This window comes from Oncorhynchus keta, chromosome 34, assembly GCF_023373465.1.
Source record: "Oncorhynchus keta strain PuntledgeMale-10-30-2019 chromosome 34, Oket_V2, whole genome shotgun sequence".
Taxonomy (NCBI): Eukaryota; Metazoa; Chordata; class Actinopteri; order Salmoniformes; family Salmonidae; genus Oncorhynchus; species Oncorhynchus keta.
In genome coordinates this window covers 11919813-11944913 of record NC_068454.1, presented here as the reverse complement: position 1 = coordinate 11944913, position 25101 = coordinate 11919813, and the positions used below count along the sequence as shown (strand labels likewise).

General features: G+C 42.7%; 30 non-coding genes and 3 pseudogenes across 30 annotated transcripts; all 33 read left to right on the top strand.

Annotated features, from left to right (window-relative positions):
- The first annotated feature begins 394 nt into the window (after positions 1-394).
- LOC127915392 (U1 spliceosomal RNA) lies at positions 395-558 on the top strand. The gene has a single exon (XR_008091204.1). It is a non-coding gene; the product is annotated as a U1 spliceosomal RNA (small nuclear RNA).
- Positions 559-1151: 593 nt separating this feature from the next.
- Positions 1152-1270, top strand: LOC127915466 (5S ribosomal RNA). The gene has a single exon (XR_008091286.1). It is a non-coding gene; the product is annotated as a 5S ribosomal RNA (ribosomal RNA).
- Positions 1271-1939: 669 nt separating this feature from the next.
- Positions 1940-2081, top strand: LOC127915423 (uncharacterized; annotated as a pseudogene).
- Positions 2082-2680: 599 nt separating this feature from the next.
- Positions 2681-2799, top strand: LOC127915464 (5S ribosomal RNA). The gene has a single exon (XR_008091285.1). It is a non-coding gene; the product is annotated as a 5S ribosomal RNA (ribosomal RNA).
- A 667-nt stretch (positions 2800-3466) lies between these two features.
- LOC127915391 (U1 spliceosomal RNA) lies at positions 3467-3630 on the top strand. The gene has a single exon (XR_008091203.1). It is a non-coding gene; the product is annotated as a U1 spliceosomal RNA (small nuclear RNA).
- Positions 3631-4225: 595 nt separating this feature from the next.
- Positions 4226-4344, top strand: LOC127915463 (5S ribosomal RNA). Its single transcript, XR_008091284.1, has one exon. It is a non-coding gene; the product is annotated as a 5S ribosomal RNA (ribosomal RNA).
- Positions 4345-5011: 667 nt separating this feature from the next.
- On the top strand, positions 5012-5152 carry LOC127915428 (uncharacterized; annotated as a pseudogene).
- A 599-nt stretch (positions 5153-5751) lies between these two features.
- On the top strand, positions 5752-5870 carry LOC127915462 (5S ribosomal RNA). The gene has a single exon (XR_008091283.1). It is a non-coding gene; the product is annotated as a 5S ribosomal RNA (ribosomal RNA).
- Positions 5871-6537: 667 nt separating this feature from the next.
- LOC127915426 (uncharacterized) lies at positions 6538-6679 on the top strand (annotated as a pseudogene).
- Positions 6680-7278: 599 nt separating this feature from the next.
- LOC127915461 (5S ribosomal RNA) lies at positions 7279-7397 on the top strand. Its single transcript, XR_008091282.1, has one exon. It is a non-coding gene; the product is annotated as a 5S ribosomal RNA (ribosomal RNA).
- Positions 7398-8064: 667 nt separating this feature from the next.
- Positions 8065-8228, top strand: LOC127915399 (U1 spliceosomal RNA). The gene has a single exon (XR_008091213.1). It is a non-coding gene; the product is annotated as a U1 spliceosomal RNA (small nuclear RNA).
- Positions 8229-8821: 593 nt separating this feature from the next.
- On the top strand, positions 8822-8940 carry LOC127915459 (5S ribosomal RNA). Its single transcript, XR_008091279.1, has one exon. It is a non-coding gene; the product is annotated as a 5S ribosomal RNA (ribosomal RNA).
- A 667-nt stretch (positions 8941-9607) lies between these two features.
- LOC127915390 (U1 spliceosomal RNA) lies at positions 9608-9771 on the top strand. Its single transcript, XR_008091202.1, has one exon. It is a non-coding gene; the product is annotated as a U1 spliceosomal RNA (small nuclear RNA).
- A 594-nt stretch (positions 9772-10365) lies between these two features.
- On the top strand, positions 10366-10484 carry LOC127915458 (5S ribosomal RNA). The gene has a single exon (XR_008091278.1). It is a non-coding gene; the product is annotated as a 5S ribosomal RNA (ribosomal RNA).
- A 667-nt stretch (positions 10485-11151) lies between these two features.
- Positions 11152-11315, top strand: LOC127915410 (U1 spliceosomal RNA). Its single transcript, XR_008091226.1, has one exon. It is a non-coding gene; the product is annotated as a U1 spliceosomal RNA (small nuclear RNA).
- Positions 11316-11908: 593 nt separating this feature from the next.
- On the top strand, positions 11909-12027 carry LOC127915457 (5S ribosomal RNA). The gene has a single exon (XR_008091277.1). It is a non-coding gene; the product is annotated as a 5S ribosomal RNA (ribosomal RNA).
- Positions 12028-12690: 663 nt separating this feature from the next.
- Positions 12691-12851, top strand: LOC127915416 (U1 spliceosomal RNA). The gene has a single exon (XR_008091232.1). It is a non-coding gene; the product is annotated as a U1 spliceosomal RNA (small nuclear RNA).
- A 520-nt stretch (positions 12852-13371) lies between these two features.
- LOC127915456 (5S ribosomal RNA) lies at positions 13372-13490 on the top strand. Its single transcript, XR_008091276.1, has one exon. It is a non-coding gene; the product is annotated as a 5S ribosomal RNA (ribosomal RNA).
- Positions 13491-14158: 668 nt separating this feature from the next.
- LOC127915389 (U1 spliceosomal RNA) lies at positions 14159-14322 on the top strand. Its single transcript, XR_008091201.1, has one exon. It is a non-coding gene; the product is annotated as a U1 spliceosomal RNA (small nuclear RNA).
- Positions 14323-14916: 594 nt separating this feature from the next.
- Positions 14917-15035, top strand: LOC127915455 (5S ribosomal RNA). Its single transcript, XR_008091275.1, has one exon. It is a non-coding gene; the product is annotated as a 5S ribosomal RNA (ribosomal RNA).
- A 667-nt stretch (positions 15036-15702) lies between these two features.
- On the top strand, positions 15703-15864 carry LOC127915401 (U1 spliceosomal RNA). Its single transcript, XR_008091215.1, has one exon. It is a non-coding gene; the product is annotated as a U1 spliceosomal RNA (small nuclear RNA).
- Positions 15865-16458: 594 nt separating this feature from the next.
- Positions 16459-16577, top strand: LOC127915454 (5S ribosomal RNA). Its single transcript, XR_008091273.1, has one exon. It is a non-coding gene; the product is annotated as a 5S ribosomal RNA (ribosomal RNA).
- A 667-nt stretch (positions 16578-17244) lies between these two features.
- Positions 17245-17408, top strand: LOC127915388 (U1 spliceosomal RNA). The gene has a single exon (XR_008091200.1). It is a non-coding gene; the product is annotated as a U1 spliceosomal RNA (small nuclear RNA).
- Positions 17409-17960: 552 nt separating this feature from the next.
- On the top strand, positions 17961-18079 carry LOC127915453 (5S ribosomal RNA). The gene has a single exon (XR_008091272.1). It is a non-coding gene; the product is annotated as a 5S ribosomal RNA (ribosomal RNA).
- Positions 18080-18746: 667 nt separating this feature from the next.
- Positions 18747-18910, top strand: LOC127915387 (U1 spliceosomal RNA). Its single transcript, XR_008091198.1, has one exon. It is a non-coding gene; the product is annotated as a U1 spliceosomal RNA (small nuclear RNA).
- Positions 18911-19505: 595 nt separating this feature from the next.
- On the top strand, positions 19506-19624 carry LOC127915452 (5S ribosomal RNA). The gene has a single exon (XR_008091271.1). It is a non-coding gene; the product is annotated as a 5S ribosomal RNA (ribosomal RNA).
- A 668-nt stretch (positions 19625-20292) lies between these two features.
- Positions 20293-20456, top strand: LOC127915385 (U1 spliceosomal RNA). The gene has a single exon (XR_008091196.1). It is a non-coding gene; the product is annotated as a U1 spliceosomal RNA (small nuclear RNA).
- A 594-nt stretch (positions 20457-21050) lies between these two features.
- LOC127915451 (5S ribosomal RNA) lies at positions 21051-21169 on the top strand. Its single transcript, XR_008091270.1, has one exon. It is a non-coding gene; the product is annotated as a 5S ribosomal RNA (ribosomal RNA).
- A 667-nt stretch (positions 21170-21836) lies between these two features.
- LOC127915398 (U1 spliceosomal RNA) lies at positions 21837-22000 on the top strand. The gene has a single exon (XR_008091212.1). It is a non-coding gene; the product is annotated as a U1 spliceosomal RNA (small nuclear RNA).
- A 593-nt stretch (positions 22001-22593) lies between these two features.
- Positions 22594-22712, top strand: LOC127915450 (5S ribosomal RNA). The gene has a single exon (XR_008091269.1). It is a non-coding gene; the product is annotated as a 5S ribosomal RNA (ribosomal RNA).
- Positions 22713-23379: 667 nt separating this feature from the next.
- LOC127915413 (U1 spliceosomal RNA) lies at positions 23380-23539 on the top strand. The gene has a single exon (XR_008091230.1). It is a non-coding gene; the product is annotated as a U1 spliceosomal RNA (small nuclear RNA).
- Positions 23540-24132: 593 nt separating this feature from the next.
- Positions 24133-24251, top strand: LOC127915448 (5S ribosomal RNA). Its single transcript, XR_008091266.1, has one exon. It is a non-coding gene; the product is annotated as a 5S ribosomal RNA (ribosomal RNA).
- Positions 24252-24918: 667 nt separating this feature from the next.
- LOC127915411 (U1 spliceosomal RNA) lies at positions 24919-25078 on the top strand. Its single transcript, XR_008091227.1, has one exon. It is a non-coding gene; the product is annotated as a U1 spliceosomal RNA (small nuclear RNA).
- The last annotated feature ends 23 nt before the right edge of the window (positions 25079-25101 follow it).

The following is a 25101-nucleotide window of genomic DNA, read 5'->3' as shown; positions in this document are numbered from 1 at the left end:
CTTTTACGGAGTAAATCAAAAGCACAAGAGAATGTGAGATGTTATCGATAATAAATCAATTGGTTTCATGCATTTGTCTGTGTGTGTGTGTGTGTCTGAATGTGATTGTATTTCGTCATATCGCATACATTTGTGATATCAGACAGGTTAAGATATTAAAAAGTCATTGGTGATTTTTTTTTCTACAGTGTTGCATGATGGGAATCTCGTGCTTCACTGATATAGTCTAGTAAACAAAATAAACTACGTTTTCACCACTCTGTCTGCAAGTGCATTCCTAAACGGCATTTAACGCAGGTCGATGTGATGTGATATTATCAGAACACAAAGTGGTTACCGTCAGCCGAAAATGTTGGCACTGGAGAGAGTTGCCCTCCACTGATGTATTCAAGTCATACTTACCTGGCAAGGGAGATACTGTGATCAAGAAGGCAGTTCACCCAGGGCGAGGCTCAGCCATTGCACTCCGACTGTGCTGACCCCTGCGAATTTCCCAAATGTGGAAATCTCGATTGCATAATTTATGGTAGTGGGGGACTGCGTTCGCGCTCTCCCCTGATGTCTTGTTTAATGATAAACTGTTGCTTGGCGCCAGGCTTGAGGTAGACTTGAAGTCGACTGACCGGGCGTATGAAGATCTTTCAAGTCAGTTGTGAAAGAGACGCTGTGGACCAATCGAAAGGTGGAAACATTTGTCTGTAGCCAAACATTGTTGGCATTTTGTGGAAACATCATGTTGCCAAATGCAGCCCCATTGCGCTTCCAATATGAAATTGTCCATTCATGCACTACTCCTCCTTAGCACAGAACAATGCACTAGGATTTCAACATTCAGAGCTTTTGTCTATTTATTCTGGCTAGTAGGATAGCTGCATGGGAAACTGTTGCTCGTGATGTATTTGTCAGGAGTCATTGTATTTGTCCGTTTTTTTCACAAGGCTGAAATATGTGCCCTCGCTTTCAAATGTTAGCAAGGTTTGTTTGTATTTCGTCCAACTATCTGTGCTAAAAAGTGATGGCTACAGCATATGTAATTTCTTCCACTTTTTGCGTGACCCAAAGTTCAAGCTGCTTGTCTAATTGGTGAAAATGCAATGTCTGTTTATCAGACTCACTTTGACTTTAAATGGCGTACCAAGACTTGTTCCTTTGCTTACGGCCATACCAGCCTGAATACGCCCGATCTCGTCTGATCTCGGAAACTAAGCAGGATCGGGCCTGGTTAGTACTTGGATGGGAGACTGCCTGGGAATACCAGGTGCTGCAAGCTTTTTGTCCACTAGGGTGTGCTCTTGCATTATTTCATCAGCAACACTGCTTTGTAGTAAGCATTTGATGCTGAATTTATTACGATCAAAGTTCCTTGTGCTGTCAGGGAGCCTTTGATTTATGAGACAAATAAGAATATCGTTACTGAATGCAGCTTGTGTGTGCTTGGTACTCCTTCGCCCTGTTCAAATGATCAAAGGAAATCATGCTGGTGAGCAGTGGAACTGGACTGATGTCTGATGGCCCTGTGTTTTCCATGGTGGAATTAGAACCCTTCTTTTACGGAGTAAATCAAAAGCACAAGAGAATGTGAGATGTTATCGATAATAAATCAATTGGTTTCATGCATTTGTCTGTGTGTGTGTGTGTGTCTGAATGTGATTGTATTTCGTCATATCGCATACATTTGTGATATCAGACAGGTTAAGATATTAAAAAGTCATTGGTGATTTTTTTTTCTACAGTGTTGCATGATGGGAATCTCGTGCTTCACTGATATAGTCTAGTAAACAAAATAAACTACGTTTTCACCACTCTGTCTGCAAGTGCATTCCTAAACGGCATTTAACGCAGGTCGATGTGATGTGATATTATCAGAACACAAAGTGGTTACCGTCAGCCGAAAATGTTGGCACTGGAGAGAGTTGCCCTCCACTGATGTATTCAAGTCATACTTACCTGGCAAGGGAGATACTGTGATCAAGAAGGCAGTTCACCCAGGGCGAGGCTCAGCCATTGCACTCCGACTGTGCTGACCCCTGCGAATTTCCCAAATGTGGAAATCTCGATTGCATAACTGCGTTCGCGCTCTCCCCTGATGTCTTGTTTAATGATAAACTGTTGCTTGGCGCCAGGCTTGAGGTAGACTTGAAGTCGACTGACCGGGCGTATGAAGATCTTTCAAGTCAGTTGTGAAAGAGACGCTGTGGACCAATCGAAAGGTGGAAACATTTGTCTGTAGCCAAACATTGTTGGCATTTTGTGGAAACATCATGTTGCCAAATGCAGCCCCATTGCGCTTCCAATATGAAATTGTCCATTCATGCACTACTCCTCCTTAGCACAGAACAATGCACTAGGATTTCAACATTCAGAGCTTTTGTCTATTTATTCTGGCTAGTAGGATAGCTGCATGGGAAACTGTTGCTCGTGATGTATTTGTCAGGAGTCATTGTATTTGTCCGTTTTTTCTCACAAGGCTGAAATATGTGCCCTCGCTTTCAAATGTTAGCAAGGTTTGTTTGTATTTCGTCCAACTATCTGTGCTAAAAAGTGATGGCTACAGCATATGTAATTTCTTCCACTTTTTGCGTGACCCAAAGTTCAAGCTGCTTGTCTAATTGGTGAAAATGCAATGTCTGTTTATCAGACTCACTTTGACTTTAAATGGCGTACCAAGACTTGTTCCTTTGCTTACGGCCATACCAGCCTGAATACGCCCGATCTCGTCTGATCTCGGAAACTAAGCAGGATCGGGCCTGGTTAGTACTTGGATGGGAGACTGCCTGGGAATACCAGGTGCTGCAAGCTTTTTGTCCACTAGGGTGTGCTCTTGCATTATTTCATCAGCAACACTGCTTTGTAGTAAGCATTTGATGCTGAATTTATTACGATCAAAGTTCCTTGTGCTGTCAGGGAGCCTTTGATTTATGAGACAAATAAGAATATCGTTACTGAATGCAGCTTGTGTGTGCTTGGTACTCCTTCGCCCTGTTCAAATGATCAAAGGAAATCATGCTGGTGAGCAGTGGAACTGGACTGATGTCTGATGGCCCTGTGTTTTCCATGGTGGAATTAGAACCCTTCTTTTACGGAGTAAATCAAAAGCACAAGAGAATGTGAGATGTTATCGATAATAAATCAATTGGTTTCATGCATTTGTCTGTGTGTGTGTGTGTGTCTGAATGTGATTGTATTTCGTCATATCGCATACATTTGTGATATCAGACAGGTTAAGATATTAAAAAGTCATTGGTGATTTTTTTCTACAGTGTTGCATGATGGGAATCTCGTGCTTCACTGATATAGTCTAGTAAACAAAATAAACTACGTTTTCACCACTCTGTCTGCAAGTGCATTCCTAAACGGCATTTAACGCAGGTCGATGTGATGTGATATTATCAGAACACAAAGTGGTTACCGTCAGCCGAAAATGTTGGCACTGGAGAGAGTTGCCCTCCACTGATGTATTCAAGTCATACTTACCTGGCAAGGGAGATACTGTGATCAAGAAGGCAGTTCACCCAGGGCGAGGCTCAGCCATTGCACTCCGACTGTGCTGACCCCTGCGAATTTCCCAAATGTGGAAATCTCGATTGCATAATTTATGGTAGTGGGGGACTGCGTTCGCGCTCTCCCCTGATGTCTTGTTTAATGATAAACTGTTGCTTGGCGCCAGGCTTGAGGTAGACTTGAAGTCGACTGACCCGGGCTTATGAAGATCTTTCAAGTCAGTTGTGAAAGAGACGCTGTGGACCAATCGAAAGGTGGAAACATTTGTCTGTAGCCAAACATTGTTGGCATTTTGTGGAAACATCATGTTGCCAAATGCAGCCCCATTGCGCTTCCAATATGAAATTGTCCATTCATGCACTACTCCTCCTTAGCACAGAACAATGCACTAGGATTTCAACATTCAGAGCTTTTGTCTATTTATTCTGGCTAGTAGGATAGCTGCATGGGAAACTGTTGCTCGTGATGTATTTGTCAGGAGTCATTGTATTTGTCCGTTTTTTCTCACAAGGCTGAAATATGTGCCCTCGCTTTCAAATGTTAGCAAGGTTTGTTTGTATTTCGTCCAACTATCTGTGCTAAAAAGTGATGGCTACAGCATATGTAATTTCTTCCACTTTTTGCGTGACCCAAAGTTCAAGCTGCTTGTCTAATTGGTGAAAATGCAATGTCTGTTTATCAGACTCACTTTGACTTTAAATGGCGTACCAAGACTTGTTCCTTTGCTTACGGCCATACCAGCCTGAATACGCCCGATCTCGTCTGATCTCGGAAACTAAGCAGGATCGGGCCTGGTTAGTACTTGGATGGGAGACTGCCTGGGAATACCAGGTGCTGCAAGCTTTTTGTCCACTAGGGTGTGCTCTTGCATTATTTCATCAGCAACACTGCTTTGTAGTAAGCATTTGATGCTGAATTTATTACGATCAAAGTTCCTTGTGCTGTCAGGGAGCCTTTGATTTATGAGACAAATAAGAATATCGTTACTGAATGCAGCTTGTGTGTGCTTGGTACTCCTTCGCCCTGTTCAAATGATCAAAGGAAATCATGCTGGTGAGCAGTGGAACTGGACTGATGTCTGATGGCCCTGTGTTTTCCATGGTGGAATTAGAACCCTTCTTTTACGGAGTAAATCAAAAGCACAAGAGAATGTGAGATGTTATCGATAATAAATCAATTGGTTTCATGCATTTGTCTGTGTGTGTGTGTGTGTCTGAATGTGATTGTATTTCGTCATATCGCATACATTTGTGATATCAGACAGGTTAAGATATTAAAAAGTCATTGGTGATTTTTTTCTACAGTGTTGCATGATGGGAATCTCGTGCTTCACTGATATAGTCTAGTAAACAAAATAAACTACTTTTTCACCACTCTGTCTGCAAGTGCATTCCTAAACGGCATTTAACGCAGGTCGATGTGATGTGATATTATCAGAACACAAAGTGGTTACCGTCAGCCGAAAATGTTGGCACTGGAGAGAGTTGCCCTCCACTGATGTATTCAAGTCATACTTACCTGGCAAGGAGATACTGTGATCAAGAAGGCAGTTCACCCAGGGCGAGGCTCAGCCATTGCACTCCGACTGTGCTGACCCCTGCGAATTTCCCAAATGTGGAAATCTCGATTGCATAACTGCGTTCGCGCTCTCCCCTGATGTCTTGTTTAATGATAAACTGTTGCTTGGCGCCAGGCTTGAGGTAGACTTGAAGTCGACTGACCCGGCTTATGAAGATCTTTCAAGTCAGTTGTGAAAGAGACGCTGTGGACCAATCGAAAGGTGGAAACATTTGTCTGTAGCCAAACATTGTTGGCATTTTGTGGAAACATCATGTTGCCAAATGCAGCCCCATTGCGCTTCCAATATGAAATTGTCCATTCATGCACTACTCCTCCTTAGCACAGAACAATGCACTAGGATTTCAACATTCAGAGCTTTTGTCTATTTATTCTGGCTAGTAGGATAGCTGCATGGGAAACTGTTGCTCGTGATGTATTTGTCAGGAGTCATTGTATTTGTCCGTTTTTTCTCACAAGGCTGAAATATGTGCCCTCGCTTTCAAATGTTAGCAAGGTTTGTTTGTATTTCGTCCAACTATCTGTGCTAAAAAGTGATGGCTACAGCATATGTAATTTCTTCCACTTTTTGCGTGACCCAAAGTTCAAGCTGCTTGTCTAATTGGTGAAAATGCAATGTCTGTTTATCAGACTCACTTTGACTTTAAATGGCGTACCAAGACTTGTTCCTTTGCTTACGGCCATACCAGCCTGAATACGCCCGATCTCGTCTGATCTCGGAAACTAAGCAGGATCGGGCCTGGTTAGTACTTGGATGGGAGACTGCCTGGGAATACCAGGTGCTGCAAGCTTTTTGTCCACTAGGGTGTGCTCTTGCATTATTTCATCAGCAACACTGCTTTGTAGTAAGCATTTGATGCTGAATTTATTACGATCAAAGTTCCTTGTGCTGTCAGGGAGCCTTTGATTTATGAGACAAATAAGAATATCGTTACTGAATGCAGCTTGTGTGTGCTTGGTACTCCTTCGCCCTGTTCAAATGATCAAAGGAAATCATGCTGGTGAGCAGTGGAACTGGACTGATGTCTGATGGCCCTGTGTTTTCCATGGTGGAATTAGAACCCTTCTTTTACGGAGTAAATCAAAAGCACAAGAGAATGTGAGATGTTATCGATAATAAATCAATTGGTTTCATGCATTTGTCTGTGTGTGTGTGTGTGTCTGAATGTGATTGTATTTCGTCATATCGCATACATTTGTGATATCAGACAGGTTAAGATATTAAAAAGTCATTGGTGATTTTTTTCTACAGTGTTACATGATGGGAATCTCGTGCTTCACTGATATAGTCTAGTAAACAAAATAAACTACTTTTTCACCACTCTGTCTGCAAGTGCATTCCTAAACGGCATTTAACGCAGGTCGATGTGATGTGATATTATCAGAACACAAAGTGGTTACCGTCAGCCGAAAATGTTGGCACTGGAGAGAGTTGCCCTCCACTGATGTATTCAAGTCATACTTACCTGGCAAAGGAGATACTGTGATCAAGAAGGCAGTTCACCCAGGGCGAGGCTCAGCCATTGCACTCCGACTGTGCTGACCCCTGCGAATTTCCCAAATGTGGAAATCTCGATTGCATAACTGCGTTCGCGCTCTCCCCTGATGTCTTGTTTAATGATAAACTGTTGCTTGGCGCCAGGCTTGAGGTAGACTTGAAGTCGACTGACCGGGCGTATGAAGATCTTTCAAGTCAGTTGTGAAAGAGACGCTGTGGACCAATCGAAAGGTGGAAACATTTGTCTGTAGCCAAACATTGTTGGCATTTTGTGGAAACATCATGTTGCCAAATGCAGCCCCATTGCGCTTCCAATATGAAATTGTCCATTCATGCACTACTCCTCCTTAGCACAGAACAATGCACTAGGATTTCAACATTCAGAGCTTTTGTCTATTTATTCTGGCTAGTAGGATAGCTGCATGGGAAACTGTTGCTCGTGATGTATTTGTCAGGAGTCATTGTATTTGTCCGTTTTTTCTCACAAGGCTGAAATATGTGCCCTCGCTTTCAAATGTTAGCAAGGTTTGTTTGTATTTCGTCCAACTATCTGTGCTAAAAAGTGATGGCTACAGCATATGTAATTTCTTCCACTTTTTGCGTGACCCAAAGTTCAAGCTGCTTGTCTAATTGGTGAAAATGCAATGTCTGTTTATCAGACTCACTTTGACTTTAAATGGCGTACCAAGACTTGTTCCTTTGCTTACGGCCATACCAGCCTGAATACGCCCGATCTCGTCTGATCTCGGAAACTAAGCAGGATCGGGCCTGGTTAGTACTTGGATGGGAGACTGCCTGGGAATACCAGGTGCTGCAAGCTTTTTGTCCACTAGGGTGTGCTCTTGCATTATTTCATCAGCAACACTGCTTTGTAGTAAGCATTTGATGCTGAATTTATTACGATCAAAGTTCCTTGTGCTGTCAGGGAGCCTTTGATTTATGAGACAAATAAGAATATCGTTACTGAATGCAGCTTGTGTGTGCTTGGTACTCCTTCGCCCTGTTCAAATGATCAAAGGAAATCATGCTGGTGAGCAGTGGAACTGGACTGATGTCTGATGGCCCTGTGTTTTCCATGGTGGAATTAGAACCCTTCTTTTACGGAGTAAATCAAAAGCACAAGAGAATGTGAGATGTTATCGATAATAAATCAATTGGTTTCATGCATTTGTCTGTGTGTGTGTGTGTGTCTGAATGTGATTGTATTTCGTCATATCGCATACATTTGTGATATCAGACAGGTTAAGATATTAAAAAGTCATTGGTGATTTTTTTCTACAGTGTTACATGATGGGAATCTCGTGCTTCACTGATATAGTCTAGTAAACAAAATAAACTACTTTTTCACCACTCTGTCTGCAAGTGCATTCCTAAACGGCATTTAACGCAGGTCGATGTGATGTGATATTATCAGAACACAAAGTGGTTACCGTCAGCCGAAAATGTTGGCACTGGAGAGAGTTGCCCTCCACTGATGTATTCAAGTCATACTTACCTGGCAAGGGAGATACTGTGATCAAGAAGGCAGTTCACCCAGGGCGAGGCTCAGCCATTGCACTCCGACTGTGCTGACCCCTGCGAATTTCCCAAATGTGGAAATCTCGATTGCATAATTTATGGTAGTGGGGGACTGCGTTCGCGCTCTCCCTGATGTCTTGTTTAATGATAAACTGTTGCTTGGCGCCAGGCTTGAGGTAGACTTGAAGTCGACTGACCGGGCGTATGAAGATCTTTCAAGTCAGTTGTGAAAGAGACGCTGTGGACCAATCGAAAGGTGGAAACATTTGTCTGTAGCCAAACATTGTTGGCATTTTGTGGAAACATCATGTTGCCAAATGCAGCCCCATTGCGCTTCCAATATGAAATTGTCCATTCATGCACTACTCCTCCTTAGCACAGAACAATGCACTAGGATTTCAACATTCAGAGCTTTTGTCTATTTATTCTGGCTAGTAGGATAGCTGCATGGGAAACTGTTGCTCGTGATGTATTTGTCAGGAGTCATTGTATTTGTCCGTTTTTTCTCACAAGGCTGAAATATGTGCCCTCGCTTTCAAATGTTAGCAAGGTTTGTTTGTATTTCGTCCAACTATCTGTGCTAAAAAGTGATGGCTACAGCATATGTAATTTCTTCCACTTTTTGCGTGACCCAAAGTTCAAGCTGCTTGTCTAATTGGTGAAAATGCAATGTCTGTTTATCAGACTCACTTTGACTTTAAATGGCGTACCAAGACTTGTTCCTTTGCTTACGGCCATACCAGCCTGAATACGCCCGATCTCGTCTGATCTCGGAAACTAAGCAGGATCGGGCCTGGTTAGTACTTGGATGGGAGACTGCCTGGGAATACCAGGTGCTGCAAGCTTTTTGTCCACTAGGGTGTGCTCTTGCATTATTTCATCAGCAACACTGCTTTGTAGTAAGCATTTGATGCTGAATTTATTACGATCAAAGTTCCTTGTGCTGTCAGGGAGCCTTTGATTTATGAGACAAATAAGAATATCGTTACTGAATGCAGCTTGTGTGTGCTTGGTACTCCTTCGCCCTGTTCAAATGATCAAAGGAAATCATGCTGGTGAGCAGTGGAACTGGACTGATGTCTGATGGCCCTGTGTTTTCCATGGTGGAATTAGAACCCTTCTTTTACGGAGTAAATCAAAAGCACAAGAGAATGTGAGATGTTATCGATAATAAATCAATTGGTTTCATGCATTTGTCTGTGTGTGTGTGTGTGTCTGAATGTGATTGTATTTCGTCATATCGCATACATTTGTGATATCAGACAGGTTAAGATATTAAAAAGTCATTGGTGATTTTTTTCTACAGTGTTGCATGATGGGAATCTCGTGCTTCACTGATATAGTCTAGTAAACAAAATAAACTACTTTTTCACCACTCTGTCTGCAAGTGCATTCCTAAACGGCATTTAACGCAGGTCGATGTGATGTGATATTATCAGAACACAAAGTGGTTACCGTCAGCCGAAAATGTTGGCACTGGAGAGAGTTGCCCTCCACTGATGTATTCAAGTCATACTTACCTGGCAAGGGAGATACTGTGATCAAGAAGGCAGTTCACCCAGGGCGAGGCTCAGCCATTGCACTCCGACTGTGCTGACCCCTGCGAATTTCCCAAATGTGGAAATCTCGATTGCATAATTTATGGTAGTGGGGGACTGCGTTCGCGCTCTCCCCTGATGTCTTGTTTAATGATAAACTGTTGCTTGGCGCCAGGCTTGAGGTAGACTTGAAGTCGACTGACCGGGCGTATGAAGATCTTTCAAGTCAGTTGTGAAAGAGACGCTGTGGACCAATCGAAAGGTGGAAACATTTGTCTGTAGCCAAACATTGTTGGCATTTTGTGGAAACATCATGTTGCCAAATGCAGCCCCATTGCGCTTCCAATATGAAATTGTCCATTCATGCACTACTCCTCCTTAGCACAGAACAATGCACTAGGATTTCAACATTCAGAGCTTTTGTCTATTTATTCTGGCTAGTAGGATAGCTGCATGGGAAACTGTTGCTCGTGATGTATTTGTCAGGAGTCATTGTATTTGTCCGTTTTTTCTCACAAGGCTGAAATATGTGCCCTCGCTTTCAAATGTTAGCAAGGTTTGTTTGTATTTCGTCCAACTATCTGTGCTAAAAAGTGATGGCTACAGCATATGTAATTTCTTCCACTTTTTGCGTGACCCAAAGTTCAAGCTGCTTGTCTAATTGGTGAAAATGCAATGTCTGTTTATCAGACTCACTTTGACTTTAAATGGCGTACCAAGACTTGTTCCTTTGCTTACGGCCATACCAGCCTGAATACGCCCGATCTCGTCTGATCTCGGAAACTAAGCAGGATCGGGCCTGGTTAGTACTTGGATGGGAGACTGCCTGGGAATACCAGGTGCTGCAAGCTTTTTGTCCACTAGGGTGTGCTCTTGCATTATTTCATCAGCAACACTGCTTTGTAGTAAGCATTTGATGCTGAATTTATTACGATCAAAGTTCCTTGTGCTGTCAGGGAGCCTTTGATTTATGAGACAAATAAGAATATCGTTACTGAATGCAGCTTGTGTGTGCTTGGTACTCCTTCGCCCTGTTCAAATGATCAAAGGAAATCATGCTGGTGAGCAGTGGAACTGGACTGATGTCTGATGGCCCTGTGTTTTCCATGGTGGAATTAGAACCCTTCTTTTACGGAGTAAATCAAAAGCACAAGAGAATGTGAGATGTTATCGATAATAAATCAATTGGTTTCATGCATTTGTCTGTGTGTGTGTGTGTGTCTGAATGTGATTGTATTTCGTCATATCGCATACATTTGTGATATCAGACAGGTTAAGATATTAAAAAGTCATTGGTGATTTTTTTCTACAGTGTTGCATGATGGGAATCTCGTGCTTCACTGATATAGTCTAGTAAACAAAATAAACTACGTTTTCACCACTCTGTCTGCAAGTGCATTCCTAAACGGCATTTAACGCAGGTCGATGTGATGTGATATTATCAGAACACAAAGTGGTTACCGTCAGCCGAAAATGTTGGCACTGGAGAGAGTTGCCCTCCACTGATGTATTCAAGTCATACTTACCTGGCAAGGGAGATACTGTGATCAAGAAGGCAGTTCACCCAGGGCGAGGCTCAGCCATTGCACTCCGACTGTGCTGACCCCTGCGAATTTCCCAAATGTGGAAATCTCGATTGCATAATTTATGGTAGTGGGGGACTGCGTTCGCTCTCTCCCTGATGTCTTGTTTAATGATAAACTGTTGCTTGGCGCCAGGCTTGAGGTAGACTTGAAGTCGACTGACCGGGCGTATGAAGATCTTTCAAGTCAGTTGTGAAAGAGACGCTGTGGACCAATCGAAAGGTGGAAACATTTGTCTGTAGCCAAACATTGTTGGCATTTTGTGGAAACATCATGTTGCCAAATGCAGCCCCATTGCGCTTCCAATATGAAATTGTCCATTCATGCACTACTCCTCCTTAGCACAGAACAATGCACTAGGATTTCAACATTCAGAGCTTTTGTCTATTTATTCTGGCTAGTAGGATAGCTGCATGGGAAACTGTTGCTCGTGATGTATTTGTCAGGAGTCATTGTATTTGTCCGTTTTTTCTCACAAGGCTGAAATATGTGCCCTCGCTTTCAAATGTTAGCAAGGTTTGTTTGTATTTCGTCCAACTATCTGTGCTAAAAAGTGATGGCTACAGCATATGTAATTTCTTCCACTTTTTGCGTGACCCAAAGTTCAAGCTGCTTGTCTAATTGGTGAAAATGCAATGTCTGTTTATCAGACTCACTTTGACTTTAAATGGCGTACCAAGACTTGTTCCTTTGCTTACGGCCATACCAGCCTGAATACGCCCGATCTCGTCTGATCTCGGAAACTAAGCAGGATCGGGCCTGGTTAGTACTTGGATGGGAGACTGCCTGGGAATACCAGGTGCTGCAAGCTTTTTGTCCACTAGGGTGTGCTCTTGCATTATTTCATCAGCAACACTGCTTTGTAGTAAGCATTTGATGCTGAATTTATTACGATCAAAGTTCCTTGTGCTGTCAGGGAGCCTTTGATTTATGAGACAAATAAGAATATCGTTACTGAATGCAGCTTGTGTGTGCTTGGTACTCCTTCGCCCTGTTCAAATGATCAAAGGAAATCATGCTGGTGAGCAGTGGAACTGGACTGATGTCTGATGGCCCTGTGTTTTCCATGGTGGAATTAGAACCCTTCTTTTACGGAGTAAATCAAAAGCACAAGAGAATGTGAGATGTTATCGATAATAAATCAATTGGTTTCATGCATTTGTCTGTGTGTGTGTGTGTGTCTGAATGTGATTGTATTTCGTCATATCGCATACATTTGTGATATCAGACAGGTTAAGATATTAAAAAGTCATTGGTGATTTTTTTTCTGTTGCATGATGGGAATCTCGTGCTTCACTGATATAGTCTAGTAAACAAAATAAACTACGTTTTCACCACTCTGTCTGCAAGTGCATTCCTAAACGGCATTTAACGCAGGTCGATGTGATGTGATATTATCAGAACACAAAGTGGTTACCGTCAGCCGAAAATGTTGGCACTGGAGAGAGTTGCCCTCCACTGATGTATTCAAGTCATACTTACCTGGCAAGGGAGATACTGTGATCAAGAAGGCAGTTCACCCAGGGCGAGGCTCAGCCATTGCACTCCGACTGTGCTGACCCCTGCGAATTTCCCAAATGTGGAAATCTCGATTGCATAATTTATGGTAGTGGGGGACTGCGTTCGCGCTCTATGAAGATCTTTCAAGTCAGTTGTGAAAGAGACGCTGTGGACCAATCGAAAGGTGGAAACATTTGTCTGTAGCCAAACATTGTTGGCATTTTGTGGAAACATCATGTTGCCAAATGCAGCCCCATTGCGCTTCCAATATGAAATTGTCCATTCATGCACTACTCCTCCTTAGCACAGAACAATGCACTAGGATTTCAACATTCAGAGCTTTTGTCTATTTATTCTGGCTAGTAGGATAGCTGCATGGGAAACTGTTGCTCGTGATGTATTTGTCAGGAGTCATTGTATTTGTCCGTTTTTTTCTCACAAGGCTGAAATATGTGCCCTCGCTTTCAAATGTTAGCAAGGTTTGTTTGTATTTCGTCCAACTATCTGTGCTAAAAAGTGATGGCTACAGCATATGTAATTTCTTCCACTTTTTGCGTGACCCAAAGTTCAAGCTGCTTGTCTAATTGGTGAAAATGCAATGTCTGTTTATCAGACTCACTTTGACTTTAAATGGCGTACCAAGACTTGTTCCTTTGCTTACGGCCATACCAGCCTGAATACGCCCGATCTCGTCTGATCTCGGAAACTAAGCAGGATCGGGCCTGGTTAGTACTTGGATGGGAGACTGCCTGGGAATACCAGGTGCTGCAAGCTTTTTGTCCACTAGGGTGTGCTCTTGCATTATTTCATCAGCAACACTGCTTTGTAGTAAGCATTTGATGCTGAATTTATTACGATCAAAGTTCCTTGTGCTGTCAGGGAGCCTTTGATTTATGAGACAAATAAGAATATCGTTACTGAATGCAGCTTGTGTGTGCTTGGTACTCCTTCGCCCTGTTCAAATGATCAAAGGAAATCATGCTGGTGAGCAGTGGAACTGGACTGATGTCTGATGGCCCTGTGTTTTCCATGGTGGAATTAGAACCCTTCTTTTACGGAGTAAATCAAAAGCACAAGAGAATGTGAGATGTTATCGATAATAAATCAATTGGTTTCATGCATTTGTCTGTGTGTGTGTGTGTGTCTGAATGTGATTGTATTTCGTCATATCGCATACATTTGTGATATCAGACAGGTTAAGATATTAAAAAGTCATTGGTGATTTTTTTTCTACAGTGTTGCATGATGGGAATCTCGTGCTTCACTGATATAGTCTAGTAAACAAAATAAACTACGTTTTCACCACTCTGTCTGCAAGTGCATTCCTAAACGGCATTTAACGCAGGTCGATGTGATGTGATATTATCAGAACACAAAGTGGTTACCGTCAGCCGAAAATGTTGGCACTGGAGAGAGTTGCCCTCCACTGATGTATTCAAGTCATACTTACCTGGCAAGGGAGATACTGTGATCAAGAAGGCAGTTCACCCAGGGCGAGGCTCAGCCATTGCACTCCGACTGTGCTGACCCCTGCGAATTTCCCAAATGTGGAAATCTCGATTGCATAATTTATGGTAGTGGGGGACTGCGTTCGCGCTCTCCCCTGATGTCTTGTTTAATGATAAACTGTTGCTTGGCGCCAGGCTTGAGGTAGACTTGAAGTCGACTGACCCGGCTTATGAAGATCTTTCAAGTCAGTTGTGAAAGAGACGCTGTGGACCAATCGAAAGGTGGAAACATTTGTCTGTAGCCAAACATTGTTGGCATTTTGTGGAAACATCATGTTGCCAAATGCAGCCCCATTGCGCTTCCAATATGAAATTGTCCATTCATGCACTACTCCTCCTTAGCACAGAACAATGCACTAGGATTTCAACATTCAGAGCTTTTGTCTATTTATTCTGGCTAGTAGGATAGCTGCATGGGAAACTGTTGCTCGTGATGTATTTGTCAGGAGTCATTGTATTTGTCCGTTTTTTCTCACAAGGCTGAAATATGTGCCCTCGCTTTCAAATGTTAGCAAGGTTTGTTTGTATTTCGTCCAACTATCTGTGCTAAAAAGTGATGGCTACAGCATATGTAATTTCTTCCACTTTTTGCGTGACCCAAAGTTCAAGCTGCTTGTCTAATTGGTGAAAATGCAATGTCTGTTTATCAGACTCACTTTGACTTTAAATGGCGTACCAAGACTTGTTCCTTTGCTTACGGCCATACCAGCCTGAATACGCCCGATCTCGTCTGATCTCGGAAACTAAGCAGGATCGGGCCTGGTTAGTACTTGGATGGGAGACTGCCTGGGAATACCAGGTGCTGCAAGCTTTTTGTCCACTAGGGTGTGCTCTTGCATTATTTCATCAGCAACACTGCTTTGTAGTAAGCATTTGATGCTGAATTTATTACGATCAAAGTTCCTTGTGCTGTCAGGGAGCCTTTGATTTATGAGACAAATAAGAATATCGTTACTGAATGCAGCTTGTGTGTGCTTGGTACTCCTTCGCCCTGTTCAAATGATCAAAGGAAATCATGCTGGTGAGCAGTGGAACTGGACTGATGTCTGATGGCCCTGTGTTTTCCATGGTGGAATTAGAACCCTTCTTTTACGGAGTAAATCAAAAGCACAAGAGAATGTGAGATGTTATCGATAATAAATCAATTGGTTTCATGCATTTGTCTGTGTGTGTGTGTGTGTCTGAATGTGATTGTATTTCGTCATATCGCATACATTTGTGATATCAGACAGGTTAAGATATTAAAAAGTCATTGGTGATTTTTTTCTACAGTGTTGCATGATGGGAATCTCGTGCTTCACTGATATAGTCTAGTAAACAAAATAAACTACGTTTTCACCACTCTGTCTGCAAGTGCATTCCTAAACGGCATTTAACGCAGGTCGATGTGATGTGATATTATCAGAACACAAAGTGGTTACCGTCAGCCGAAAATGTTGGCACTGGAGAGAGTTGCCCTCCACTGATGTATTCAAGTCATACTTACCTGGCAAGGGAGATACTGTGATCAAGAAGGCAGTTCACCCAGGGCGAGGCTCAGCCATTGCACTCCGACTGTGCTGACCCCTGCGAATTTCCCAAATGTGGAAATCTCGATTGCATAATTTATGGTAGTGGGGACTGCGTTCGCGCTCTCCCTGATGTCTTGTTTAATGATAAACTGTTGCTTGGCGCCAGGCTTGAGGTAGACTTGAAGTCGACTGACCGGGCGTATGAAGATCTTTCAAGTCAGTTGTGAAAGAGACGCTGTGGACCAATCGAAAGGTGGAAACATTTGTCTGTAGCCAAACATTGTTGGCATTTTGTGGAAACATCATGTTGCCAAATGCAGCCCCATTGCGCTTCCAATATGAAATTGTCCATTCATGCACTACTCCTCCTTAGCACAGAACAATGCACTAGGATTTCAACATTCAGAGCTTTTGTCTATTTATTCTGGCTAGTAGGATAGCTGCATGGGAAACTGTTGCTCGTGATGTATTTGTCAGGAGTCATTGTATTTGTCCGTTTTTTCTCACAAGGCTGAAATATGTGCCCTCGCTTTCAAATGTTAGCAAGGTTTGTTTGTATTTCGTCCAACTATCTGTGCTAAAAAGTGATGGCTACAGCATATGTAATTTCTTCCACTTTTTGCGTGACCCAAAGTTCAAGCTGCTTGTCTAATTGGTGAAAATGCAATGTCTGTTTATCAGACTCACTTTGACTTTAAATGGCGTACCAAGACTTGTTCCTTTGCTTACGGCCATACCAGCCTGAATACGCCCGATCTCGTCTGATCTCGGAAACTAAGCAGGATCGGGCCTGGTTAGTACTTGGATGGGAGACTGCCTGGGAATACCAGGTGCTGCAAGCTTTTTGTCCACTAGGGTGTGCTCTTGCATTATTTCATCAGCAACACTGCTTTGTAGTAAGCATTTGATGCTGAATTTATTACGATCAAAGTTCCTTGTGCTGTCAGGGAGCCTTTGATTTATGAGACAAATAAGAATATCGTTACTGAATGCAGCTTGTGTGTGCTTGGTACTCCTTCGCCCTGTTCAAATGATCAAAGGAAATCATGCTGGTGAGCAGTGGAACTGGACTGATGTCTGATGGCCCTGTGTTTTCCATGGTGGAATTAGAACCCTTCTTTTACGGAGTAAATCAAAAGCACAAGAGAATGTGAGATGTTATCGATAATAAATCAATTGGTTTCATGCATTTGTCTGTGTGTGTGTGTGTGTCTGAATGTGATTGTATTTCGTCATATCGCATACATTTGTGATATCAGACAGGTTAAGATATTAAAAAGTCATTGGTGATTTTTTTCTACAGTGTTGCATGATGGGAATCTCGTGCTTCACTGATATAGTCTAGTAAACAAAATAAACTACGTTTTCACCACTCTGTCTGCAAGTGCATTCCTAAACGGCATTTAACGCAGGTCGATGTGATGTGATATTATCAGAACACAAAGTGGTTACCGTCAGCCGAAAATGTTGGCACTGGAGAGAGTTGCCCTCCACTGATGTATTCAAGTCATACTTACCTGGCAAGGGAGATACTGTGATCAAGAAGGCAGTTCACCCAGGGCGAGGCTCAGCCATTGCACTCCGACTGTGCTGACCCCTGCGAATTTCCCAAATGTGGAAATCTCGATTGCATAATTTATGGTAGTGGGGGACTGCGTTCGCGCTCTCCCCTGATGTCTTGTTTAATGATAAACTGTTGCTTGGCGCCAGGCTTGAGGTAGACTTGAAGTCGAGACGCTGTGGACCAATCGAAAGGTGGAAACATTTGTCTGTAGCCAAACATTGTTGGTATTTTGTGGAAACATCATGTTGCCAAATGCAGCCCCATTGCGCTTCCAATATGAAATTGTCCATTCATGCACTACTCCTCCTTAGCACAGAACAATGCACTAGGATTTCAACATTCAGAGCTTTTGTCTATTTATTCTGGCTAGTAGGATAGATGCATGGGAAACTGTTGCTCGTGATGTATTTGTCAGGAGTCATTGTATTTGTCCGTTTTTTCTCACAAGGCTGAAATATGTGCCCTCGCTTTCAAATGTTAGCAAGGTTTGTTTGTATTTCGTCCAACTATCTGTGCTAAAAAGTGATGGCTACAGCATATGTAATTTCTTCCACTTTTTGCGTGACCCAAAGTTCAAGCTGCTTGTCTAATTGGTGAAAATGCAATGTCTGTTTATCAGACTCACTTTGACTTTAAATGGCGTACCAAGACTTGTTCCTTTGCTTACGGCCATACCAGCCTGAATACGCCCGATCTCGTCTGATCTCGGAAACTAAGCAGGATCGGGCCTGGTTAGTACTTGGATGGGAGACTGCCTGGGAATACCAGGTGCTGCAAGCTTTTTGTCCACTAGGGTGTGCTCTTGCATTATTTCATCAGCAACACTGCTTTGTAGTAAGCATTTGATGCTGAATTTATTACGATCAAAGTTCCTTGTGCTGTCAGGGAGCCTTTGATTTATGAGACAAATAAGAATATCGTTACTGAATGCAGCTTGTGTGTGCTTGGTACTCCTTCGCCCTGTTCAAATGATCAAAGGAAATCATGCTGGTGAGCAGTGGAACTGGACTGATGTCTGATGGCCCTGTGTTTTCCATGGTGGAATTAGAACCCTTCTTTTACGGAGTAAATCAAAAGCACAAGAGAATGTGAGATGTTATCGATAATAAATCAATTGGTTTCATGCATTTGTCTGTGTGTGTGTGTGTGTCTGAATGTGATTGTATTTCGTCATATCGCATACATTTGTGATATCAGACAGGTTAAGATATTAAAAAGTCATTGGTGATTTTTTTCTACAGTGTTGCATGATGGGAATCTCGTGCTTCACTGATATAGTCTAGTAAACAAAATAAACTACGTTTTCACCACTCTGTCTGCAAGTGCATTCCTAAACGGCATTTAACGCAGGTCGATGTGATGTGATATTATCAGAACACAAAGTGGTTACCGTCAGCCGAAAATGTTGGCACTGGAGAGAGTTGCCCTCCACTGATGTATTCAAGTCATACTTACCTGGCAAGGGAGATACTGTGATCAAGAAGGCAGTTCACCCAGGGCGAGGCTCAGCCATTGCACTCCGACTGTGCTGACCCCTGCGAATTTCCCAAATGTGGAAATCTCGATTGCATAATTTATGGTAGTGGGGGACTGCGTTCGCGCTCTCCCCTGATGTCTTGTTTAATGATAAACTGTTGCTTGGCGCCAGGCTTGAGGTAGACTTGAAGTCGACTGACCCGGCTTATGAAGATCTTTCAAGTCAGTTGTGAAAGAGACGCTGTGGACCAATCGAAAGGTGGAAACATTTGTCTGTAGCCAAACATTGTTGGCATTTTGTGGAAACATCATGTTGCCAAATGCAGCCCCATTGCGCTTCCAATATGAAATTGTCCATTCATGCACTACTCCTCCTTAGCACAGAACAATGCACTAGGATTTCAACATTCAGAGCTTTTGTCTATTTATTCTGGCTAGTAGGATAGCTGCATGGGAAACTGTTGCTCGTGATGTATTTGTCAGGAGTCATTGTATTTGTCCGTTTTTTTCTCACAAGGCTGAAATATGTGCCCTCGCTTTCAAATGTTAGCAAGGTTTGTTTGTATTTCGTCCAACTATCTGTGCTAAAAAGTGATGGCTACAGCATATGTAATTTCTTCCACTTTTTGCGTGACCCAAAGTTCAAGCTGCTTGTCTAATTGGTGAAAATGCAATGTCTGTTTATCAGACTCACTTTGACTTTAAATGGCGTACCAAGACTTGTTCCTTTGCTTACGGCCATACCAGCCTGAATACGCCCGATCTCGTCTGATCTCGGAAACTAAGCAGGATCGGGCCTGGTTAGTACTTGGATGGGAGACTGCCTGGGAATACCAGGTGCTGCAAGCTTTTTGTCCACTAGGGTGTGCTCTTGCATTATTTCATCAGCAACACTGCTTTGTAGTAAGCATTTGATGCTGAATTTATTACGATCAAAGTTCCTTGTGCTGTCAGGGAGCCTTTGATTTATGAGACAAATAAGAATATCGTTACTGAATGCAGCTTGTGTGTGCTTGGTACTCCTTCGCCCTGTTCAAATGATCAAAGGAAATCATGCTGGTGAGCAGTGGAACTGGACTGATGTCTGATGGCCCTGTGTGTTTCCATGGTGGAATTAGAACCCTTCTTTTACGGAGTAAATCAAAAGCACAAGAGAATGTGAGATGTTATCGATAATAAATCAATTGGTTTCATGCATTTGTCTGTGTGTGTGTGTGTGTCTGAATGTGATTGTATTTCGTCATATCGCATACATTTGTGATATCAGACAGGTTAAGATATTAAAAAGTCATTGGTGATTTTTTTCTACAGTGTTGCATGATGGGAATCTCGTGCTTCACTGATATAGTCTAGTAAACAAAATAAACTACGTTTTCACCACTCTGTCTGCAAGTGCATTCCTAAACGGCATTTAACGCAGGTCGATGTGATGTGATATTATCAGAACACAAAGTGGTTACCGTCAGCCGAAAATGTTGGCACTGGAGAGAGTTGCCCTCCACTGATGTATTCAAGTCATACTTACCTGGCAAGGGAGATACTGTGATCAAGAAGGCAGTTCACCCAGGGCGAGGCTCAGCCATTGCACTCCGACTGTGCTGACCCCTGCGAATTTCCCAAATGTGGAAATCTCGATTGCATAATTTATGGTAGTGGGGGACTGCGTTCGCGCTCTCCCCTGATGTCTTGTTTAATGATAAACTGTTGCTTGGCGCCAGGCTTGAGGTAGACTTGAAGTCGACTGACCCGGCTTATGAAGATCTTTCAAGTCAGTTGTGAAAGAGACGCTGTGGACCAATCGAAAGGTGGAAACATTTGTCTGTAGCCAAACATTGTTGGCATTTTGTGGAAACATCATGTTGCCAAATGCAGCCCCATTGCGCTTCCAATATGAAATTGTCCATTCATGCACTACTCCTCCTTAGCACAGAACAATGCACTAGGATTTCAACATTCAGAGCTTTTGTCTATTTATTCTGGCTAGTAGGATAGCTGCATGGGAAACTGTTGCTCGTGATGTATTTGTCAGGAGTCATTGTATTTGTCCGTTTTTTCTCACAAGGCTGAAATATGTGCCCTCGCTTTCAAATGTTAGCAAGGTTTGTTTGTATTTCGTCCAACTATCTGTGCTAAAAAGTGATGGCTACAGCATATGTAATTTCTTCCACTTTTTGCGTGACCCAAAGTTCAAGCTGCTTGTCTAATTGGTGAAAATGCAATGTCTGTTTATCAGACTCACTTTGACTTTAAATGGCGTACCAAGACTTGTTCCTTTGCTTACGGCCATACCAGCCTGAATACGCCCGATCTCGTCTGATCTCGGAAACTAAGCAGGATCGGGCCTGGTTAGTACTTGGATGGGAGACTGCCTGGGAATACCAGGTGCTGCAAGCTTTTTGTCCACTAGGGTGTGCTCTTGCATTATTTCATCAGCAACACTGCTTTGTAGTAAGCATTTGATGCTGAATTTATTACGATCAAAGTTCCTTGTGCTGTCAGGGAGCCTTTGATTTATGAGACAAATAAGAATATCGTTACTGAATGCAGCTTGTGTGTGCTTGGTACTCCTTCGCCCTGTTCAAATGATCAAAGGAAATCATGCTGGTGAGCAGTGGAACTGGACTGATGTCTGATGGCCCTGTGTTTTCCATGGTGGAATTAGAACCCTTCTTTTACGGAGTAAATCAAAAGCACAAGAGAATGTGAGATGTTATCGATAATAAATCAATTGGTTTCATGCATTTGTCTGTGTGTGTGTGTGTGTCTGAATGTGATTGTATTTCGTCATATCGCATACATTTGTGATATCAGACAGGTTAAGATATTAAAAAGTCATTGGTGATTTTTTTCTACAGTGTTGCATGATGGGAATCTCGTGCTTCACTGATATAGTCTAGTAAACAAAATAAACTACGTTTTCACCACTCTGTCTGCAAGTGCATTCCTAAACGGCATTTAACGCAGGTCGATGTGATGTGATATTATCAGAACACAAAGTGGTTACCGTCAGCCGAAAATGTTGGCACTGGAGAGAGTTGCCCTCCACTGATGTATTCAAGTCATACTTACCTGGCAAGGGAGATACTGTGATCAAGAAGGCAGTTCACCCAGGGCGAGGCTCAGCCATTGCACTCCGACTGTGCTGACCCCTGCGAATTTCCCAAATGTGGAAATCTCGATTGCATAATTTATGGTAGTGGGGGACTGCGTTCGCGCTCTCCCTGATGTCTTGTTTAATGATAAACTGTTGCTTGGCGCCAGGCTTGAGGTAGACTTGAAGTCGACTGACCCGGCGTATGAAGATCTTTCAAGTCAGTTGTGAAAGAGACGCTGTGGACCAATCGAAAGGTGGAAACATTTGTCTGTAGCCAAACATTGTTGGCATTTTGTGGAAACATCATGTTGCCAAATGCAGCCCCATTGCGCTTCCAATATGAAATTGTCCATTCATGCACTACTCCTCCTTAGCACAGAACAATGCACTAGGATTTCAACATTCAGAGCTTTTGTCTATTTATTCTGGCTAGTAGGATAGCTGCATGGGAAACTGTTGCTCGTGATGTATTTGTCAGGAGTCATTGTATTTGTCCGTTTTTTCTCACAAGGCTGAAATATGTGCCCTCGCTTTCAAATGTTAGCAAGGTTTGTTTGTATTTCGTCCAACTATCTGTGCTAAAAAGTGATGGCTACAGCATATGTAATTTCTTCCACTTTTTGCGTGACCCAAAGTTCAAGCTGCTTGTCTAATTGGTGAAAATGCAATGTCTGTTTATCAGACTCACTTTGACTTTAAATGGCGTACCAAGACTTGTTCCTTTGCTTACGGCCATACCAGCCTGAATACGCCCGATCTCGTCTGATCTCGGAAACTAAGCAGGATCGGGCCTGGTTAGTACTTGGATGGGAGACTGCCTGGGAATACCAGGTGCTGCAAGCTTTTTGTCCACTAGGGTGTGCTCTTGCATTATTTCATCAGCAACACTGCTTTGTAGTAAGCATTTGATGCTGAATTTATTACGATCAAAGTTCCTTGTGCTGTCAGGGAGCCTTTGATTTATGAGACAAATAAGAATATCGTTACTGAATGCAGCTTGTGTGTGCTTGGTACTCCTTCGCCCTGTTCAAATGATCAAAGGAAATCATGCTGGTGAGCAGTGGAACTGGACTGATGTCTGATGGCCCTGTGTTTTCCATGGTGGAATTAGAACCCTTCTTTTACGGAGTAAATCAAAAGCACAAGAGAATGTGAGATGTTATCGATAATAAATCAATTGGTTTCATGCATTTGTCTGTGTGTGTGTGTGTGTCTGAATGTGATTGTATTTCGTCATATCGCATACATTTGTGATATCAGACAGGTTAAGATATTAAAAAGTCATTGGTGATTTTTTTCTACAGTGTTGCATGATGGGAATCTCGTGCTTCACTGATATAGTCTAGTAAACAAAATAAACTACGTTTTCACCACTCTGTCTGCAAGTGCATTCCTAAACGGCATTTAACGCAGGTCGATGTGATGTGATATTATCAGAACACAAAGTGGTTACCGTCAGCCGAAAATGTTGGCACTGGAGAGAGTTGCCCTCCACTGATGTATTCAAGTCATACTTACCTGGCAAGGGAGATACTGTGATCAAGAAGGCAGTTCACCCAGGGCGAGGCTCAGCCATTGCACTCCGACTGTGCTGACCCCTGCGAATTTCCCAAATGTGGAAATCTCGATTGCATAATTTATGGTAGTGGGGACTGCGTTCGCTCTCCCTGATGTCTTGTTTAATGATAAACTGTTGCTTGGCGCCAGGCTTGAGGTAGACTTGAAGTCGACTGACCGGGCGTATGAAGATCTTTCAAGTCAGTTGTGAAAGAGACGCTGTGGACCAATCGAAAGGTGGAAACATTTGTCTGTAGCCAAACATTGTTGGCATTTTGTGGAAACATCATGTTGCCAAATGCAGCCCCATTGCGCTTCCAATATGAAATTGTCCATTCATGCACTACTCCTCCTTAGCACAGAACAATGCACTAGGATTTCAACATTCAGAGCTTTTGTCTATTTATTCTGGCTAGTAGGATAGCTGCATGGGAAACTGTTGCTCGTGATGTATTTGTCAGGAGTCATTGTATTTGTCCGTTTTTCTCACAAGGCTGAAATATGTGCCCTCGCTTTCAAATGTTAGCAAGGTTTGTTTGTATTTCGTCCAACTATCTGTGCTAAAAAGTGATGGCTACAGCATATGTAATTTCTTCCACTTTTTGCGTGACCCAAAGTTCAAGCTGCTTGTCTAATTGGTGAAAATGCAATGTCTGTTTATCAGACTCACTTTGACTTTAAATGGCGTACCAAGACTTGTTCCTTTGCTTACGGCCATACCAGCCTGAATACGCCCGATCTCGTCTGATCTCGGAAACTAAGCAGGATCGGGCCTGGTTAGTACTTGGATGGGAGACTGCCTGGGAATACCAGGTGCTGCAAGCTTTTTGTCCACTAGGGTGTGCTCTTGCATTATTTCATCAGCAACACTGCTTTGTAGTAAGCATTTGATGCTGAATTTATTACGATCAAAGTTCCTTGTGCTGTCAGGGAGCCTTTGATTTATGAGACAAATAAGAATATCGTTACTGAATGCAGCTTGTGTGTGCTTGGTACTCCTTCGCCCTGTTCAAATGATCAAAGGAAATCATGCTGGTGAGCAGTGGAACTGGACTGATGTCTGATGGCCCTGTGTTTTCCATGGTGGAATTAGAACCCTTCTTTTACGGAGTAAATCAAAAGCACAAGAGAATGTGAGATGTTATCGATAATAAATCAATTGGTTTCATGCATTTGTCTGTGTGTGTGTGTGTGTCTGAATGTGATTGTATTTCGTCATATCGCATACATTTGTGATATCAGACAGGTTAAGATATTAAAAAGTCATTGGTGATTTTTTTCTACAGTGTTGCATGATGGGAATCTCGTGCTTCACTGATATAGTCTAGTAAACAAAATAAACTACGTTTTCACCACTCTGTCTGCAAGTGCATTCCTAAACGGCATTTAACGCAGGTCGATGTGATGTGATATTATCAGAACACAAAGTGGTTACCGTCAGCCGAAAATGTTGGCACTGGAGAGAGTTGCCCTCCACTGATGTATTCAAGTCATACTTACCTGGCAAGGGAGATACTGTGATCAAGAAGGCAGTTCACCCAGGGCGAGGCTCAGCCATTGCACTCCGACTGTGCTGACCCCTGCGAATTTCCCAAATGTGGAAATCTCGATTGCATAATTTATGGTAGTGGGGACTGCGTTCGCTCTCCCCTGATGTCTTGTTTAATGATAAACT